This window comes from Triticum aestivum, chromosome 2A (assembly GCF_018294505.1).
Source record: "Triticum aestivum cultivar Chinese Spring chromosome 2A, IWGSC CS RefSeq v2.1, whole genome shotgun sequence".
Classification (NCBI taxonomy): domain Eukaryota; kingdom Viridiplantae; phylum Streptophyta; class Magnoliopsida; order Poales; family Poaceae; genus Triticum; species Triticum aestivum.
This window is the reverse complement of record NC_057797.1, coordinates 484,667,498-484,689,261: the sequence shown is the minus strand read 5'-3', so window position 1 is coordinate 484,689,261 and position 21,764 is coordinate 484,667,498.

The following is a 21,764-nucleotide window of genomic DNA, read 5'->3' as shown; positions in this document are numbered from 1 at the left end:
CAAATGGGTCATGATGAGTGCCAAGTGTGCCCATCCACGCTTGGAACTGCCAACAGAGGCGCCCTAGTGTGACAACGGGTGGTCTCGTGTAGAGCTCACCGATGAGTGGGGTCGTCGGTGTTGGAGCAGATGAAGACCGATTTGAAGCCGAGCAATGCGAAGGCAGCCAAGGTGTCCGGGGTCATGCTCCTGAGGGAATTCTTGACGCTGCGCGTTGCTCCACTCCAGGCACGCACGCGCCCTTTGTGGAAGCTTGGAGATGAAGAGGACAAGGTTCGGCTGAGCCCGGTGGCCCTCCTTGATGACGAGCTGACTGCAGTTCTGCGCCTCTTGTTTGGGGACAACCAAGAGTACCCGCCGAGCGCCTTTCTTCCTTTGTTTCCATCGCCAGGACTGGTAGCAATTCGTTGCCTCCAGGCCAACCTTTGACGCGCGCGGGCTGGTACCGCCGGCGCTCATTGGGGCCTCCGCAACGCCGAAGCCAGTGGAGGTGTCTTCTGACGAGTACCGTGAGGAGGAAGAGGAGGAGGAGGAGACGAAGGAGATCCCCGAGGGAATGGGGGAGAACTCCCCCTTGAGCAAGGCCAACATCCTTTGCGCCCTACCAGACGACGCTGAGGTCGTCACCCGACAGGAGGTGTGTGAGCTACCCCTCATCCCGACAAGGGGTAGATCGTCGGTGGTCTCTCGAGATGCTGCCTCTGACGTGGTACCGCCTGGGGCGAGCTCCAATCCTTCTGTTACGCCGTCTTCTGCCGCCGGAGCCCGTGTGCCCACTCCTCAGGCGTCGACGCTTTCAGGTTTTAGGCTCACCAAGCGGAGGTTGGACTATGTCGCAGTGGATCAGTAAGTGCTTTGAGCTTCATCTTGTTCCTTCTCGTACTTGCTGTTTTCTGGCCAGTGTCTTCAACGAAGAGGAGGAAGGGGGATGCCGCAGCCATGCCCCCCTATACGGAGAAGAGGGGCGACAGCACCCGCATCTCCCCAGCCCGGTCGCCCTCACGAGGCCAAGAGGAGCATCAGCAGAATGAACCAGCCCCCGTGGCCCTGCTGGCTCCTGAAGTGCCGGCACCCGGCTCTGCTGATGAGGTCCCAAGGGCTCTGGAGCCCTAGACCTTCCAGGCTCTGGTAACGACATCACCTCCTCCTCCTGCTGCTTCTTTGGCCCCACATTCTTATGCTCCCTCTGTAGCCTTGGAGCGTCTCTTCGCGGGGATTGCCAAGCTGTGGGAAGACCTCCTAGGTGCGGACCCGCAACTAGTGGCCGAACGCCTGGAACTGGCCGCAGGATGGCTTCACTCTGACTCGGCTGTTCGAGCGTTGTTGAGCCAGGCCGTGTCGGCCTCCGAGAAGGAGAAGCAGGCCGCCGCCAGAGCTGCGGCCGATCGCGAGGTGACGCTGAAAGACGCCGCGGCCGCCCGCGACCACTGCCGAGAGCTAGAGCGTGAGCTGAAGGGGCTGCACGACGAGCACGCAAAGGAAGCATGCAACTGCGAAGCAAAGGAGGAGGAGATGAAAGCTCCGGAGGACGCCATCAAGGGCCGCGATGCTAAGCTAGGGGAGCTGACGAAGGCGCAGGCCACGGAGCGCAGCCGACTGGAGGAACTGGAGCAGAAGGCTGCTACCTCTTGAGCACTTGCGTTGGTTTTCCCTTCAAGAGGAAAGGGTGATGCAGCAAAGTAGCGTAAGTATTTCCCTCAGTTTTTGAGAATCAAGGTATCAATCCAGTAGGAGGCCACGCACGAGTCCCTCGCACCTACACAAACAAATAAATCCTCGCAACCAACACGATAAGGGGTTGTCAATCCCTACATGGTCACTTACGAGAGTGAGATCTGATTGATATGATAAGATAATATTTTTGGTATTTTTATGATAAAGAGAAATAAAAGATGCAAAGTAAAATAAATGGCAAAGGAAATAACTAAGTGTTGGAAGATTAATATGATGGAAGATAGACCCGGGGGCCATAGGTTTCACTAGTGGCTTCTCTCAAGAGCATAAGTATTCACGGTGGGTAAACAAATTACTGTTGAGCAATGAACAAAATTGAGCATAGTAATGACAATTTCTAGGTATGATCATGTATATAGGCATCACGTCCGAGACAAGTAGACCGACTCCTGCCTACATCTACTACTATTACTCCACACATCGACAACTATCCAGCATGCATCTAGAGTATTAAGTTCATACGAACAGAGTAACGCTTTAAGCAAGATGACATGATGTAGAGGGATAAACTCATGCAATATGATATAAACCCCATCTTGTTATCCTCGATGACAACAATATAATACGTGCCTTGCTGCTCCTATTGTCACTGGAAAAGGACACCACAAGATTGAACCCAAAGCTAAGCACTTCTCCCATTGCAAGAAAGATCAATCTAGTAGGCCAAACCAAACTGATAATTCGAAGAGACTTGCAAAGATAACCAATCATACATAAAAGAATTTGGAGAAGATTCAAATATTGTTCATATATAAACTTGATCATAAACCCAGAATTCATCGGTCTCAACAAACACACCGCAAAAGAATATTACATCGAATAGATCTCCACAAGAGAGGGGGAGAACTTTGTATTGAGATCCAAAAAGAGAGAAGAAGCCATCTAGCTAATAACTACGGACCCTTAGGTCTGCAGTAAACTACTCACACTTCATTGGAGGGGTTATGGTGTTGATGTAGAAGCCCTCCGTGATCGATGCCCCCTCCGGCGGAGCTCCGAAAAAGGCTCCAAGATGGGATCTCATGGATACAGAAAGTTACAGTGGTGGAAGTAGGGTTTTGGCTCCGTATCTGGTAGTTTGGGGGTACGTAGGTATATATAGGAGGAAGGAGTACGTCGGCAGAGCAACAGGGGGCCCACGAGGGTGGAGGGCGCGCCCAGGGGGTAGGCGTGCCCCCCTACCTCATGGCCTCCTGGTTGATGTCTTGATGTAGGGTCCAAGTCCTCTGGATCATGTTCGTTCCGATAATCACATTCCCGAATGTTTCATTTTGTTTGGACTCCGTTTGATATTCTTTTTCTGCGAAACCCGGAAATAGGCAAAAAAACAACAATTCTGGACTGGGCCTCCAGTTATTAGGTTAGTCCCAAAAATAATATAAAAGTGTATACTAAAGCCCAATAATGTCCAAAACGGAATATAATATAGCATGGAACAATCAAAAATTATAGATACATTGGAGACGTATCAAGCATCCCCAAGCTTAATTCCTGCTCGTCCTCGAGTAGGTAAATGATAATAACAGAATTTTTATGTGGAATGCTACTTGGCATAATTTCAATGTAATTCTTCTTAATTGTGGTATGAATGTTCAGATCCGAAAGATTCAAGACGAAAGTTCAATATTGACATAGAAATAATAATACTTCAAGTATACTAACTAAGCAATTATGTCTCTTCAAAATAACATGGCCAAAGAAAGTTATCCCTACAAAATCATATGGTATGGCTATGCTCTATCTTCACCACACAAAGTATTTGAATCATGCACAAATCTGATGACAAGCCAAGCAATTGTTTCATACTTTTGGTGTTCTCAAACTTTTTCAATCTTCATGCAATACATGAGCGTGAGCCATGGACATAGTACTTTAGGTGGAATAGGATGGTGGTTGTGGAGGAGACAAAAAGGGGAAGATAGTCTCACATCAACTAGTCATATCAACGGGCTATGGAGATGCCCATCAATAGATATCAATGTGAGTGAGTAGGGATTGCCATGCAACGGATGCACTAGAGCTATAAGTATATGAAAGCTCAACAAAAGGAACTAAGTGGGTGTGCATGCAACTCGCTTGCTCACAAAGACCTAGGGCATTTTGAGGAAGCTCATCATTGGAATATACAAGCCAAGTTCTATAATGAAAAATACCCACTGGTATATGAAAGTGATAACATAGGAGACTCTCTATTATGAAGATCATGGTGCTACTTTGAAGCACAAGTGTGGTGAAAGGATAGTAGCATTGTCCATTCTCTCTTTTTCTCTCATTTTTTTATTTGGGCCTTCTCCTTTTTGTATGGCCTCTTTTTTTATTCGCTCGTCTGGAGTCTCATCCCGACTTGTGGGGGAATCATAGTCTCCATCATCCTTTCCTCACTTGGGACAATGCTCTAAAGATGATGAGCATCACACTTTTATTTACTTACAACTCAACAATTACAACTCAATACTTAGAACAAAATATGACTCTATGTGAATGCCTCCGGCGGTGTACCGGGATATGCAATGAATCAAGAGTGACATGTATGAAAGAATTATGAATGGTGGCTTTGCCACAAATACAATGTCAACTACATGATCATGCAAAGCAATATGACAATGATGGAGCATGTCATAGTAAACGGAACGGTGGAAAGTTGCATGGCATCTCGGAATGGCTATGGAAATGCCATGATAGGTAGGTATGGTGTCTGTTTTGAGGAAGGTATATCGTGGGTGTATGATACCGGCGAAAGGTGAGCGGTATTAGAGAGGCTAGCAATGGTGGAAGGAAGAAAAGTGTGTATGATCCCTGGACTCAACCTTAGTCATAAAGAACTCATATACTTATTGCAAAAATCTACAAGTTATCAAAGCAAAGTGTTACGCGCATGCTCCTAGGGGGATAGATTAGTAGGAAAAGACCATCGCTAGTCCCCGACCGCCACTCATAAGGAAGACAATCAATAAATAAATCATGCTCCGACTTCATCACATAACGGTTCACCATACGTGAATGCTACGGGAATCACAAACTTTAACACAAGTATTTCTCAAATTCACAACTACTCAACTAGCATGACTCTAATATCACCATCTCCATATCTCAAAACAATTATCAACTATCAAACTTCTCATAGTATTCAACACACTCATAAGAAATATATTTATTAATCTTGAATGCCAAACATAATTAAAGCAAATTACCATGTAGGACTCTCAAAATAATTTAAGTGAAGAATGAGAGAACAATAGTTTCTATAAAAACAAATCCACCGACGTGATCTAAAAGATATAAGTGAAGCACTAGAGCAAAAACTATATAACTCAAAAGATATAAGTGAAGCTCATAGAGTATTCTAACAATCTCCGAATCATGTGTGTGTCTCTCTCAAAAGGTGTGTACAGCAAGGATGATTGTGGAAAGCTAACAAATAAAGACTCAAATAATACAAGACGCTCCAAGCAAAATACATATCATGTGGTAAATAAAAATATAGCTCCAAGTAAAGTTACCGATGGAAGTAGACGAAAGAGGGGATGTTTTCCAGGGCATCCCCAAGCTTTGGCTTTTAGGTGTCCTTATATTATCTTGGGGTACCATGGGCATACCCAATATTAGCCTCTTTCCACTCCTTGTTCCATAATCCATCAAATCTTTCACCCAAAACTTGAAAACTTCACAACACAAAACTTAAAGTAGAAAATCTCGTGAGCTCCATTAGCGAAAGAAAACAAAACACCACTTCAAGGTACTGTAATGAACTCATTATTTATTTATATTGGTGTTAAACCTACTGTATTCCAACTTCTCTATGGTTTATAAACTATTTTACTAGCCATAGATTCATCAAAATAAGGAAACAACACACGAAAAACAGAATCTGTCAAAAACAGAACAGTCTGTAGTAATCTGTAGCTAACGCAAGATCTAGTACCCAAACAATTATAAAATAAATTTCTGGACGTGAGGAATTTATCTATTAATCATCTTCAAAAATAATTAACTGAATAGAACTTTCCAAATAAAAATGGCAGCAACTCTCGTGAGCGCTAAAGTTTCTGTTTTTTTACAGCAAGATTAAAAAGACTTTCCCCAAGTCTTCCCAACGGTTCTACTTGGCACAAACACTAATTAAACACAAAAAACACAACCAAAACAGAGGCTAGATAATTTATTTATTACTAAACAGGAACAAAAATCAAGGAATAAAAATAAAATTGGGTTGTCTCCCAACAAGCGCTATCATTTAACGCCCCTAGCTAGGCATAAAAGCAAGGATAGATGTAGGTATCGCCATCTTTGGAAGGCAATCCATAAGTGGCTCTCATAATAGATTCATAAGGTAATTTAATTTTCTTTATAGGGAAGTGTTACATGCCTTTCCTTAGCGGAAATTGGAATCTAATATTCCCTTTCTTCATATCAATAATTGCACCAATCGTTCTAAGGAAAGGTCTGCCAAGAATAATAGGACATGAAGGATTGCAATCTATGTCAAGAACAATAAAATCTATGGGCACATAATTCCTATTTGCAACAATAATAACATCATTAATTCTTCCCATAGGTTTCTTAATGGTGGAATCCGCAAGGTGCAAGTTTAAAGAGCAATCTTCAAAATCACGGAAACCTAGAAAATCACACAAAGTCTTTCGAATCATGGAAACACTAGCACCCAAATCACACAAAGCATGGCATTCATGATCTTTAATTTTAATTTTAGTAGTAGGTTCCCACTCATCATAAATTTTTCCAGGGATAGAAAATTCCAACTTAAGTTTTTCTTCATAAGATTGCATCAAAGCATCAACGATATGTTTAGTAAAAGCTTTATTTTGACTATAAGCATGAGGAGAATTTAGGACGGATTGCAACAAGGAAATACAATCTATCAAAGAGCAATTATCATAATTAAATTCTTTGAAATCCAAAATAGTTGGTTCATTAATATTTAAAGTTTTGACTTCTTTAATCCCACTTTTAACAATTTTAGCATCAAGATCTAAAGACTCTGAATTTTTGGAACGCCATCTAGGTAAAGGTGGATCATATTCAGTCCCATCATTATCAAGATTCATATTGCAAAACAAAGATTTAATAGGGGACACATCAATAACTTTTAGATCTTCATCTTTATTTTCATGGAAACTAGAAGAACACGCTTTTATAAAGCAATCTTTCTTAGCACGCATCCTAGCGGTTCTTTCTTTGCACCCATCAATGGAAATTATCATGGCTTTGAGAGACTCATTGATATCATCCTTAGGTGGAATAGATCTAAGTTTCAAAGAATCAACATCAAGAGAAATTCTATCAACGTTCCTAGCCAACTCATCAATCTTAAGCAATTTTTCTTCAATCAAAGCATTGAAATTCTTTTGCAAGGTAATAAATTCTTTAATATTAGTTTCAAAATCAGAGGGAATCTTATTATAATTTCCATAAGAATTGTTGTAGGAATTACCAAAATTATTAGAGGAATTACTAGGATACGGCCTAGGATTAAAGTTTCTTCTATACGCGTTGTTACCAAAATTATTCCTACCAACAAAATTCACATCCATAGATTCATTATTATTCTCAATGAAAGTAGACAAAGGCATATCATTAGGATTAGAAGAAACACTTTTATTAGCAAATAATTTCATAAGTTCATCCATCTTTCCACTCAAAACATTAATTTCTTCTATTGCATGCACTTTCTTATTAGTAGATCTTTCAGTGTGCCATTGAGAATAATTAACCATAATATTATCTAGGAGTTTAGTAGCTTATCCTAAAGTGATTTACATAAAAGTGCCTCCCGCGGCCGAATCTAAAAGATTTCTAGAAGCAAAATTCAATCTGGCATAAAAAATTTGTATAATCATCCACAAATTCAAACCATGCGTAGGGCAATTACGTATCATTAATTTCATCCTCTCCCAAGCTTGTGCAACATGTTCATGATCAACTTGCTTAAAATTCATAATATCATTTCTAAGAGAGATGATATTAGCGGGAGGAAATACTTAGAGATAAAAGCATCTTTGCACTTATTCCATGAATCAATACTATTTTTAGGCAAAGAGGAAAACCAAGCTTTAGCACGATCTCTAAGCGAAAAAGGAAATAGCTTAAATTTAACAATATCATTGTCCACATCTTTCTTCTTTTGCATATCACACAAATCTACGAAGCTATTTAGATGGGTAGCGGCATCTTCACTAGGAAGGCCGGAAAACAGATCTTTCTTGACAAGATTCAGCATGGCAGCATTAATTTCACAAGATTCAGCATCGGTAAGAGGAACAATCGGAGTGCTAATAAAATAATGTAATGCGGGAGATAAGGGTTTGTGAGGGGTACTTGGTGTGTTGACTTTTGCGTAGACCTCCCCGGCAACGGTGTCAGAAATCTTTCTTGCTACCTCTTGAGCACTTGCGTTGGTCTTCCCTTGAAGAGGAAAGGGTGATGTAGCAAAGTAGCGTAAGTATTTCCCTCAGTTTTTGAGAACCAAGGTATCAATCCAGTAGGAGGCCACGCACGAGTCCCTCGCACCTACACAAACAAATAAATCCTCGCAACCAACGCGATAAGGGGTTGTCAATCCCTACACGGTCACTTATGAGAGTGAGATCTGATAGATATGATAAGATAATATTTTTGGTATTTTTATGATAAAGAGAAATAAAAGATGCAAAGTAAAATAAATGGAAAATGAAATAACTAAGTGTTGGAAGATTAATATGATGGAAGATAGACCCGGGGGCCATAGGTTTCATTAGTGGCATCTCTCAAGATCATAAGTATTCACGGCTGGTAAACAAATTACTGTTGAGCAATTGACAGAATTGAGCATAGTTATGAGAATATCTAGGTATGATCATGTATATAGGCATCACGTCCGAGACAAGTAGACCGACTCCTGTCTGCATCTACTACAATTACTCCACACATCGACCGCTATCCAGCATGCACCTAGAGTATTAAGTTCATAAGAACAGAGTAACACTTTAAGCAAGATGACATGATGTAGAGGGATAAAATCATGCAATATGATATAAACCCCATCTTGTTATCATCGATGGAAACAATACAATATGTGCCTTGCTACTGTCAGGACCCTGATTCCAAGTCACATCGATCTAGCCAGTAACACTTCATATCACTTTGTGGCCTCACGCATGGTATTCCCACGGGTGTCGCCTTACCATGGCCTGGAACCGTTTGCGCCTTTTGGCTCACGTATATGATAGTGTCGCTAGCATCCATATGACAGGGAATCCGGGCCGACTAGTCGTGAACCCAAAGCGGCACTAACCTATGGGGACAGGCATACATGAATCACATCGAGCATGTCGGTCAGCAGCGTGTGAATCCGGGCTGTAGCACTGGGCTAACAGGACTCCGGGAACCCGGGCTGTAGAAGGCCAGGCAGGACTCCGTATGTCACCACGTGACATTTCCCCGAAGGGATAGACACAGGAACGAAGTGAAACACATGCCGACCAGTCAAGTGTCCTGAGCAGTAGTGTTGGGCTAACAGGACTCCGGTGAACCGGGCTGTAGCGGACTACTATGGCTCATGGAAGCACTAGACTACATTTCCCCATAAGAGAGGCTGCCAAGGATAAACAACTAGATTGTCGGATCCCACACATACCAAGCATTTCAATCATACACACAATATGCTCGATATGTGTAAATTCAACAGGGCATCACAACATAACTCTACAACTCAAGTATTTATTCATTAGGCTCCGAGGAGCGAGATATTACAAACATGGGTCTCATGACCCAACAATCATAGCATACAAATCAAAGCACGTGCGGAAGCTTAACATGTCTGAGTACAGACATCTACAAATGAAAAAGGCTGAGAAGCCTGACTATCTACCAGATCCTGCCGAGGGCACAAGATCGTAGCTGAGGTATCAAGCTAAACATCAAAGTCCAGGCAGAACTACTAGTGAGACTGGAGTCTCTCTGCAAAACATAAATTAAGCAAACGTGAGTACAAAGGTACTCAGCAAGACTTACATCAGAACTAGCTACGTATGCGTCGGTATCAATAAGGGGGGTGGTGGAGTTTAACTCGAGTAAGCCAGCTTTGACTCAGTGGCTAACCTGAACTACGACTGCAAGCAACTCTTTTGAGGTGGCGCACACGAGTCCACATATTCACCATTCAATACACTACTATGGATCCGCTCCCGTCTCCCTACGAAAAGGCCATCCATAGCACTCACACTTATCTTGCGAGTTTTAGAGTATCCACTTTCACTTGTCTATGAACTGTTATAGGCAACCCAGAAGTCCTTTACCGCGGACGCAGCTATTCGAATAGTTTTATACCCTGCAGGGGTGTACTTCGTCACACATGTTTCCACCACTTAGCGTCTGCACATGACATGTGCTCGGTAGACTTCAAGCGAAAGCCGACGTGGGTGTAGACCACGACCTGACTAACCGCACAAGTCTCTAGTCCAGGTTTATTGCCTATTCGGGTTCCATCCGCGAGGAGATCCGGCCGGAGTTTCGCTCACAGCCCCAAACGATGTGTGCAGGGTTCCCGAGACACCAAACGGGCGCCTGGTACACCGTGCCACGGTGTATCTACCGCATCATAGCCCACCCCTAGGGTCAGCACTACACACGGCCACCAACACATATCCTATAAATACCAGAAACTAGTTGGAAATCCTGGACAGAGGATGAGAGGGTCAGTAAGTCGAGCGGGGTCATATTTCAGGGCCCAACGTGTGGTAGTGGCTGTTTCATGGATCACAAACACAGAACTCAGTTCCTGAGGACGGTTTCAATGAGACAACCCGCCATGTAATCCTACATGGCCTCTCACCGCTACCTTTACCAAATCGTGTTCACACACTTAGCTCACACACAGTAGGACAGGTTCACACACCTCCGATTCATCCCCGATGAACCAGACCTGACACGACTCTATGCAATAGCAGGCATGACAAACAAGCATGAATGAGTAGGCACATCAGGGCTCAAACAACTCCTACTCATGCTAGTGGGTTTCATCTATTTACTATGGCAATGACAGGTCATGCAGAGGATAAGGGGTTAAACTACCGCAGCAAGTAATAGATGAATCATTGTTGTCCTAATGCAGTAAAAGAGAGCAGGAGCGAGAGAGTGGGAGTGTATCGGAATGAGCAAGGGGGTTTTGCTTGCCTGGCACTTCTGAAGATAGTATAGTTCTTCATCGGTGTCATCGAACTCATCGCCGGGACCCGTCTACCAAGAGGGGACAAACACCGAGAACTGAGAAAGAACACAATCAATGCAATGCGACAATGTGATGCATGATCATGACATGGCAATATGCTGTGATAGCTAATGCATCTAGCTATGAATTAAATGAAGTTGGTTTGAATACAAGATTGAAATTCAAACTCCTTATATGATTAGTTAAATGCCATTTATTTGTTTTGTCCAAAACAGAGGACAAACATTGCTCAAACAAGCATGAAAACGCCATAAACAGATTCCTTGAATTTTTCTGATAATTTTTCATATATAATTTATTCCATTCTGAGTTACAGTTCATTTTATATGATTTTTAGAAGTTTTGGGTATTTTCTGAAAATAATAAATCATTTCTGATTTATTTCAAAATTCCCGAAAGTAATTACTGCGTCAGCCTGATGTTAGTGTGATGTCAGCAAGTCAACAGGGCTGGTCCGGGTCAAACCTGACCAGTGGGGTCCACTGTTCAGTGTCTAACTAAACTAACCTAGTTTAATTAGCACTAGCCTAGGTTAAACTAATTAAATTTGAACCTAAACTAGATTAATTAGCCGGGCGGAGCCCGCATGTCATAGACCAGTGGGTCAAACAGCGCCCACCCAGGTCAACTCGGTCAGCGGGGGGGGGGGGTCAAACCTGCCGGAGACTTGACGCCGGCGAGGCCAGTCGCGGCACCGAGCCTCGGGTTTACATCTCCGGCGACAAAACGGGCGGCCGAGGCCATCTACGGGGAGCTGGAGCTCACCCGCATCCAGTGTTGCATGTGGCGGCAGCGGGGACGGCCGGAGCTCGCCGGAAACGAGCTCGGGGCGGTGCTGGAGTTCGGGTGATTGCGGGGTTGGTGCTACGGTGCACGTCGGAGCGAGTGAGTTTGTGCGTTAGGCTCCTGGGGGCTTCCTGAGCATGGTGACGCGCTCTGTTGTGAGCTTGCGCGGCTGTGGCCACGGCTATGCCATGGCCGGCGGCGAGATGCTCTCGGCCGCGGTGGGAGATGGAGCTAGGGGACGAGCGCGAGCACGAGAGAAGAGGGGAAAGGAAGAAGGGCTCACGGCGAGTCTCCTGGAGCGGACAGCACGGCCGGGGACGGTCTGGACGGAGCCAACCGTCGATGGCGATCTCGGGTGCCCGAGGTAGAAGAAGACGAGGTAGCCGGTGATGCAGGGCATCCGGCGTACCTTGGCTCTGCGTAGGTGATGAGGGCGACGCTGCGGACCCTCTGGACTGGTCGACGAGGCGAGGAAGGGCCAGTGGCCGCGGTGGCAGTGGATGGTGGCGACGAGCTCGTTCGGCCGAGCTCGAGATCGAGCGGGGAGAAGGGGGAGAGTGACCAGAGGAGAAGGGGGTCGGTTCGGGGCTTCGTCCACGTCTCCTGGGCATCGCAAGAAGGGCCGGGAAAGGAGGAAGCAGACAGGGAGGTGGCCACGGTGATCGCGCGCGCGTCGACACGCCTCTGCCAGTAGGCAGAGGTTGAAGACAGCGGTGCCCCTGGTGGGCTGGGCCGCCAAGTGGACATGCCAGGTGGGCTGCCCAGGTGAGCACTCTCTCTCTGTTTTCCTATTTGTTTCCTCTTTTCTAATTTTTGCAGTTTGTTTTTGATTTAGTTTTAACACCAAAACAATTTTAAACTTCATGAAAATAATTGTGTGAACTAAATGGACTTACCCAAAGCCACGCAACAATATTTATGAATTATTGAACATATATTTATTATATAATAAATATAGATCCAATTCAAATATTTATTGGATTAATTCTAATGGCCAAAATAAATGTTTCTGAGCTCCTAAAAATATTGGTTTGAATTTTTCCTCTTGCCAATATTTTTATAGAATACCAGGGACATTTTCTTGGACTCATTAGAGAAGATTTTAAAGTTGGTTATTTTTGAACTGATTTCTGAGGGTTTCAACAAACCTCAATTCAACTTTCAAAAATAGTATACATGATGCATGAGTGCAGATGCAACTATTTCACTCAGGTATTCTAGGGCTGTGACAACTCACCCCCACTAAACAGGAATCTTGTCCCGAGATTCAAGACATGAGGTAAGAAGACAGAGGGGCACAAGACTATCACAATCTTCACGATCCAGATGTCTTGCTTTGAGAACTACAACTAACATGACAATGAGAGGAAAGGAAAAACTCTAGAAGGATTGATCTTATCGAAGGTCGAACAACTCAGGATCAACTCGTGGAGCGAGACACTGAAGCAACTCTTGAGCTGAGACACGAAGCATACATCGAGAGGAATGGAGTGAAACACATGACAAAGCTTCACTAGGTAGGCAAACAATTCCACACCTAAGAGGGTGGTGGTCGGTTGCCAACGTAGCGAGGAATTGAGTTGCCATGACACCAAAACGAGATATGTTGGAGGAGGGTGACCCGTAGGATCATCCCTTAAGCGGCAAAAAGAATTATTTTTGATCCAGAGATCAATAAAATTCTCTATACCAGCCTAGGGAAAATCTCGAGCAATCGTTTGGCGGAGTAAGTAGGGTTGGCATACCAAGACTAGAATGGATGATGTGGACTACCTTGTTGAAGACAATGCAATGGATGATTATGCTTATCATCGGAAATGGATGGGACCCATGGTATGTCCACTTCGAAGATGATCCTGAACAACAACTACTGAGGTGCAAGCTGGGAACAAAATGCAAATGTTGGGAATGATTCTCGTAACTGGGAAAGAATTCAACAGTCGAGAGTGAGTCCACTGTTTGAAAAGGTTATAACATAACCGAGGAAACTGGAAGCAAATCCTAGTTAACGCCAATGATAAAACCTAGTGCTTGTGCATGCTCTCAAGAACTTGAGCATCTCCATAATCATCAAGATTTTACCAATATCCGTGACAAGGGTCCTGGCAACACAACATACCACCATGATGAATGGTGATGGATGATGCAGATGCAAAGGAATATAACACTTTCTCAGATTTCACCTTAGCGAGGCCAAGGGGACATAAACTGGATAATCGAACGAGAGACATTTAGCACTCCGCTTCTAATGTTCTCCTTGATGTGCTAGCGTAATCATTCATAGATATGGTTGGATATCTAGAAGATCAAGTAAAAGGTCGGACATTCGGAAGCTCAAGAATCCATAAGGAATAACTACTGAGGCAGATCCTGCGAGATCCTTATGGGGAGGTGACCAATTTCTTCAACCAAGATACTACAATAATAGGCCTTCCAGCTAGGTGTGTTGGCCACGACATCCATGTTACCGGTTACAGAGAGACCAACATTATAGTTCTTGGAGTACGTTCCAACCATCATATCTGCCTAAGATTTAGATCTGGTTGGTGTTAGGATATTCCAGACCCATCCAGTCTAGAAAGAAAAGTAAAAGTTTGCAACACAAATCGACGAGATGGCGTTGCGAGATTCTCGAGAGATGAACTTGGTAGCAAGCTCCAAAACATGAGCGGGTTCTGCTACAAACATGTGAACACGTTGTCCCAGACAAACATGACCACATAGTAGTCTTACAACAAAACACTACCGAGTCCTGGTTGGGAACCATCAACGAGGATAACGAAGTCCTTTCATAAGTCCGGATCCTAAGAAAGAACTTCTTCTCCTTGAACAAATCAATCAGTGGCTTGGTGTGCTAGGAACACATACAGAATGGAGGCGGCCAACCTATCAAACCATAGAGTACTTCACACATATGCATGACTAACTTGGGATGATTCCAGAGGAAACAAAACAAACCTTTCTCAAATTCTTGGCGGCAACTTACACCAAATGCACATGAATTCGAGGAAGTCACTTCTTCCATCCAAGCATATGCTTCATGAATGGAACATGAAGGCATTGTTTACAAAGTTTCCAACACTAGCTTAATGTTTAACACGAATCATGGGGAAGACATAATGCTGCTAATGGGCTCAACAGCAACCCATCGGAATTTCCATATCACTGGACTTCCACCATCATGTGAACACAGTGATAGCATTGGTCAGACCAAAAGATGTAATGGTGTATGCTCGAGGGATCATCCACGAGTAAGACAACATTACGGACATCGTTGGTTCTGATTTGACTTGACGATAGCCCATACTCAAGTCAAAGTTTTGACAAGGAAATAGATCCAACAACTGATCACGAGGACCAATCGATGGAGATATCACCTTCGTTCAGCACACACACACACACAAAAGGATATCCCTTAAAATGAACTAAGTCAGACAAGTTTCTATCTTCCAACTCCCCAAATTGTTGTTTAGCTTAACCAACCAGCTCAGGGATTTCCAACACGGATTCTTGGAGAAGGGGTGGTTTACAAGAAACCAACTTGATCACGAACTTAACATAGCGGTCAGCTGACAACCTTGTAGCACGTCCGAGAAGATATTCGGAGAGTCATGAACCACCGATATGTTACTAAGCTCGAGAACAACCTTGTTTTTCAGGGCAAGTTGATATGATCAAAAGAGTGAGGGATTGACACAATCCTAACTCATTGATCGAAGAGTGCACTAGAAATAAGGACTAGGTAGCACGATCAATCTTAGGATGATGATTTAATAATCGGCACGCTAAGGATAAGATTATTGTCCATTAACTACCAAGCAACGGGGTTGCTAGGAGTATTGATTTCACACATCATGATTCACTTGTCGGCATTCCGGTTGCGACAACACGGGACCGAGGAATGAATAATGATAGCAAGAAGTATTACTGCGTCAAGAATTCATAAGAGGTGGTGCAATTCTCATGACAATCCTGACATAAAGATGGCAATACCCCAAGGTAGAACAGAGCAAAAGCTGGATTGGCATTTGATCTGCGGAATACAACTTCTTTGACCCAACCCTAGAAATGGATGAGGTACTAGAGCTTGTTTCTCCTAGTCATTCTGGAATAGAACGACTTGACAGACCACAAGAATAATTAGGCATCGATGAACGAATGCATGCATACTCTTGACTATCAATTGATAGAAGATGGTCGGAATACAACTGAAGATGGACAACTCAAGGAGCATATAACTTTCTGAGTTGTGGATGCATAGCTTAATATGTCGAACCAAGTTCAACAGGTTTTCTTCCAGATAACCCATGCAGAAAAGTAGAACTGGCAAAATCACAATTATGAATGGAGAACTCCTTAAGAGCACTCTGGTTGTGATCTTTTGGTTCAGAAGAACTTCTGCCATAAGTGGTTCATAGTATTTGGAAGAAGGAAAATACCACGGACCTCGAGGACTAATGCAAAGGTTACTAATATCTTAAGGGAACTAGCAAATACTACCAACAGGAGGTAAGTGGGTGAATCTCGGGTTCAAGAACCCAGGAATAGAATACCTACTACTAAATGGCATCACGGGATGCTTTCGAGAGTGGTGGCCAGAATCATCACACCAGAACACAAAACATGGCTAGATTACTAGGTGACTCCCTAAAACACCTAGGGTCATAATAATAGCTCCAACATATATGTCGAGGTAGTAGAGTACCTCAACAGACCGTTAGTGTGCTTAATCTAGCCCAAAAGGACATCGGAAATGAGAAGAAGGGATTTGCAATTGCATCAGACTATTTAGAGACCTGGGATGACTCGGACAGCATAACGGTTGTAAATGCTCAAAATGATTTGAGACATCCTGCAAAATGGTGGCATAACCACTTAACATCACAATATCAAAGTTCTGAGATGAACTGCCAACACACAGAAGTAGTAGGAACCGAACTCGGCCTTAAACTCAACAATCCTAGGCAACTACGGTTTAGTAACACGTCATCCTGATAGATAGATGAGAAGGCCTAGTTCTTAATCCCCGTAGAAAAGAAGAGGTTGACTCAGATCAGAAGGACATAAGGTAAAGGAGTAAAAAGAGCCATACGTTCCCTTCCACAATCAATTCCCTTACATAACTAAAGCATTTCTAGACTCGACTTCGACCAGTTTGGCTTGGTAATCCTACAGGCAGTCAGGCTCTGATACCAAAGCTGTCAGGCCCCCGATTCCAAGTCACATCGATCTAGCCGGTAACACTTCATATCACTTTGCAGCCTCACGCACGGTATTCCCACGGGTGTCGCCTTACCATGGCCCGGAACCGTTTGCGCCTTTTGGCTCATGTATATGATAGTGTCGCTAGCATCCATATGACAGGGAATCCGGGCCGACATGGCTAGTCGTGAACCCAAAGCGGCACTAACCTATGGGGACAAGCATACATGAATCACATCGAGCATGTCGGTCAACAGCGTGTGAATCCGGGCTGTAGCACTGGGCTAACAGGACTCCGGGAACCCGGGCTGTAGCAGGCCAGGCAGGACTCTAGATATCACCGCGTGACATTTCCCCGAAGGGACAGACACAGGAACAAAGTGAAACACATGCCGGCTAGTCAAGTGTCCTGAGCAGTAGTGCTGGGCTAACAAGACTCCGGTGAACTGGGCTGTAGCGGACTACTATGGCCCATGGAAGCACTAGACTACATTTCCCCATAAGAGAGGCTGCAAGGATAAACAACTAGATTGTCGGATCCCACACATACCAAGCATTTCAATCATACACACAATATGCTCGATATGTGTAAATACAACATGGCATCACAACATAACTCTACGACTCAAGTATTTATTCATTAGGCTCCGAGGAGCGAGATATTACAAACATGGGTCTCATGACCCAACATTCAGAGCATACAAGTCAAAGCACATGCGGAAGCTTAACATGTCTGAGTACAGACATCTACAAATGAAAAGGCTGAGAAGCCTGACTATCTACCAGATCCTGCCGAGGGCACAAGATCGTAGCTGAGGTATCAAGCTAACCGTCGAAGTCCACGCGGAACTACTAGCGAGACTGAAGTCTCTCTGCAAAACATAAATTAAGCAAACGTGAGTACAAATGTACTCAGCAAGACTTACATCAGAACTAACTACATATGCATCGGTATCAACAAGGGGGTGGTGGAGTTTAACTGCAGCAAGCCAGCTTTGACTCAGTGGCTAACCTGAACTACGACTGCAAGCAACTCTTTTGAGGTGGCGCACACGAGTCCACATATTCACCATTCAATACACCACTATGGATCCGCTCCCGTCTCCCTACGAGAAGGCCATCCATAGCACTCACACTTATCTTGCGAGTTTTAGAGTATCCACTTTCACTTGTCTATGAACTGTTATAGGCAACCCAGAAGTCCTTTACCGCGGACACGGCTATTCGAATAGATTTTAACCCTGCAGGGGTGTACTTCGTCACACATGTTTCCACCACTTAGCGTCTGCACACGACATGTGCTCGGCAGACTTCAAGCGAAAGCCGACGTGGGTGTAGACCACGACCTGACTAACCGCACAAGTCTCTAGTCCAGGTTTATCGCCTATTCGGTTCCATCCGCGAGGAGATCCGGCCGGAGTTTCGCTCACAGCCCCAAACGATGTGTGCAGGGTTCCCGAGACACCAAACGGGCGCCCGGTACACCGTGCCACGGTGTATCTACCGCATCATAGCCCACCCCTAGGGTCAGCGCTATGCACGGCCGCCAACACATATCCTATAAACACCAGAAACTAGTTGCAACTCCTGGACAGAGGACAGGGTGATCAAGAAGCCGAGAGGGTCATATTTCAGGGCCCAATGCGTGGTAGTAGCTGTTTCATGGATCACAAACACAGAACTCAGTTCCTGAGGACGGTTTCAATGAGACAACCCACCATGTACTCCTACATGGCCTCTCACCGCTACCTTTACCAAATCGTGTTCACACACTTAGCTCACACATAGTAGGACATGTTCACACACCTCCGATTCATCCCCGATGAACCAGACCTGACACGACTCTATGCAATAGCAGGCATGACAAACAAGCATGAATGAGTAGGCACATCAGGGCTCAAACAACTCCTACTCATGCTAGTGGGTTTCATCTATTTACTGTGGCAATGACAGGTCATGCAGAGGATAAGGGGTTCAACTACCGCAACAAGTAACAGTTGAATCGTTGTTGTCCTAATGCAGTAAAAGAGAGCAGGAGCGAGAGAGTGGGATTGTATCGGAATGAACAAGGGGGTTTGCTTGCCTGGCACTTCTGAAGATAACATTGTTCTTCATCGGTGTCATCGAACTCGTCGCCGGGACCCGTCTACCGAGAGGGGACAAACACCGAGAACTGAGAAAGAACACAATCAATGCAATGCAACAATATGATGCATGATCATGACATGGCAATATGCTGTGATTTGAGCTAATGCATCTAGCTATGAATTAAATGAAGTTGGTTTGAATACAAGATTTAAATTCAAACTCCATATATGATTAGTTAAATGCCATTTATTTGTTTTGTCCAAAACAGAGGACAAACATTGCTCAAACATGCATGAAAATGGCATAAACAGATTCCTTGAATTTTTCTGATAATTTTTCATGTATAAATTATTCCATTCTGAGTTACGGTTGATTTTATATGATTTTTAGAAGTTTTGGGTATTTTCTGAAAATAATAAATCATTTCTGATTTATTTCAAAATTCCTGAAAGTAATTACTGCGTCAGCCTGATGTCAGTGTGATGTCAGCAAGTCAACAGGGCTGGTCCGGGTCAAACCTGAGCAGTGGGGTCCACTGGTCAGTGTCTAACTAAACTCAACTAGTTTAATTAGCACTAACCTAGGTTAAACTAATTAAATTTAAACCTAAACTAGATTAATTAGCCGGGCGGAGCCCGCATGTCATAGACCAGTGGGTCAAACAGGGCCCACCCAGGTCAACTCGGTCAGCGGGGGGGTCAAACCTGTCGGCGACTTGACTCCGGCGAGGCCAGTCGCGGCGGCGAGCCTCGGGTTTGCGTCTCCGGCGAAAAACAGGCGGCCGAGGCCATCTACGGGGAGCTGGAGCTCACCCGCATCCAGTGTTGCATGTGGCGGCAGCGGGGACGGCCGGAGCTCGCCGGAAACGAGCTCGGGGCGGCGCCGGAGTTCGGGTGATTGCGGGGTTGGTGCTACGGTGCACGTCGGAGCGAGTGAGTGTGTGCGTTAGGCTCCTGGGGGCTTCCTGAGCATGGTGACGCGCTCCGTTGTGAGCTTGCGCGGCTGTGGCCACGGCTACGCCATGGCCGGCAGCGAGATGCTCTCGGCCACGATGGGAGATGGAGCTAGGGGACGACCGCGAGCACGAGAGAAGAGGGGAAAGGAAGAAGTGCTCACGGCGAGTCTCCTGGAGCGGACAGCACGGCCGGGGACGGTTTGGACGGAGCCAATCGTCGATGGCGATCTCGGGTGCCCGAGGTAGAAGAAGACGAGGTAGCCGGCGATGCAGGGCATCTGGCGTAGCTTGGCTCTGCGTAGGTGATGAGGGCGACGCCGCGGACCCTCTGGACTGGTCGACGAGGCGAGAGAGGTCCAGTGGCCGCGGTGGCAGTGGATGGTGGCGACGAGCTCGTTCGGCCGAGCTCGAGATCAAGCGGGGAGAAGGGGGAGAGTGACCAGAGGAGAAGGGGGTCGGTTCGGGGCTTCGTCCACGTCTCGTGGGCGTCGCGAGAAGGGCCGGGAAAGGAGGAAGCAGACAGGGAGGTGGCCACGGCGATCGCGCGCGCGTCGACACGCCTCTGCCAGTAGGCAGAGGTTGAAGACAGCGGTGCCCCTGGTGGGCTGGGCCGCCAAGTGGACATGCCAGGTGGGCTGCCCAGGTGAGCACTCTCTCTCTCTGTTTTCCTATTTGTTTCCTCTTTTCTAATTTTTGCAGTTTGTTTTTGATTTAGTTTTAACAACAAATCAATTTTAAACTTCATGAAAATAATTGTGTGAACTAAATGGACTTATCCAAAGCCACGCAACAATTATTCAGAATTATTGAACATATATTTATTATTTAATAAATATAGATCCAATTCAAATATTTATTGGATTAATTCAAATGGCCAAAATAAATGTTTCTGAGCTCCTAAAAATATTGGTTTGAATTTTTCCTCTTGCCAATATTTTTATAGAATACCAGGGACATTTTCTTGGACTCATTAGAGAAGATTTTAAAGTTGGTTATTTTTGAACTGATTTCTGAGGGTTTCAACAAACCTCAATTCAACTTTCAGAAATTTTAGACATGATGCATGAGTGCAGATGCAACTATTTCACTCAGGTATTCTAGGGCTGTGACAGCTGCCCCTACTGTCACTGGGAAAGGACACCGCAAGATTGAACCCAAAGCTAAACACTTCTCCCATTGCAAGAAAGATCAATCTAGTAGGCCAAACCAAACTAATAATTCAAAGAGACTTGCAAAGATAACCAATCATACATAGAAGAATTCAAAGAAGATTCAAATATTGTTCATAGATAAACTTGATCATAAACCCAGAATTCATTGGTCTCAACAAACACACCGCAAAAGAAGATTACATCGAATAGATCTACACAAGAGAGGGGGAGAACTTTGTATTGAGATCCAAAAAGAGAGAAGAAGCCATCTAGATAATAATTATGGACCCGTAGGTCTGAAGTAAACTACTCACACTTCATTGGAGGGGCTATGGTGTTGATGTAGAAGCCCTCCGTGATCGATGCGCCCTCCAGCGGAGCTCCGGAAAAGGCCCCAAGATAGGATCTCATGGATATAGAAAGTTGCGGCGGTGGAATTAGGGTTTTGGCTCCGTATCTGGTAGTTTGGCGGTACATAGGTATATATAGGAGGAAGGAGTACATCGGTGGAGCAACAGGGGGCCCACGAGAGTGGAGGGCGCGCCCAGGGGGTAGGCGCGCCCCCCTACCTCGTGGCCTCCTAGTTGATGTCTTGACGTAGGGTCCAAGTCCTCTGGATCAT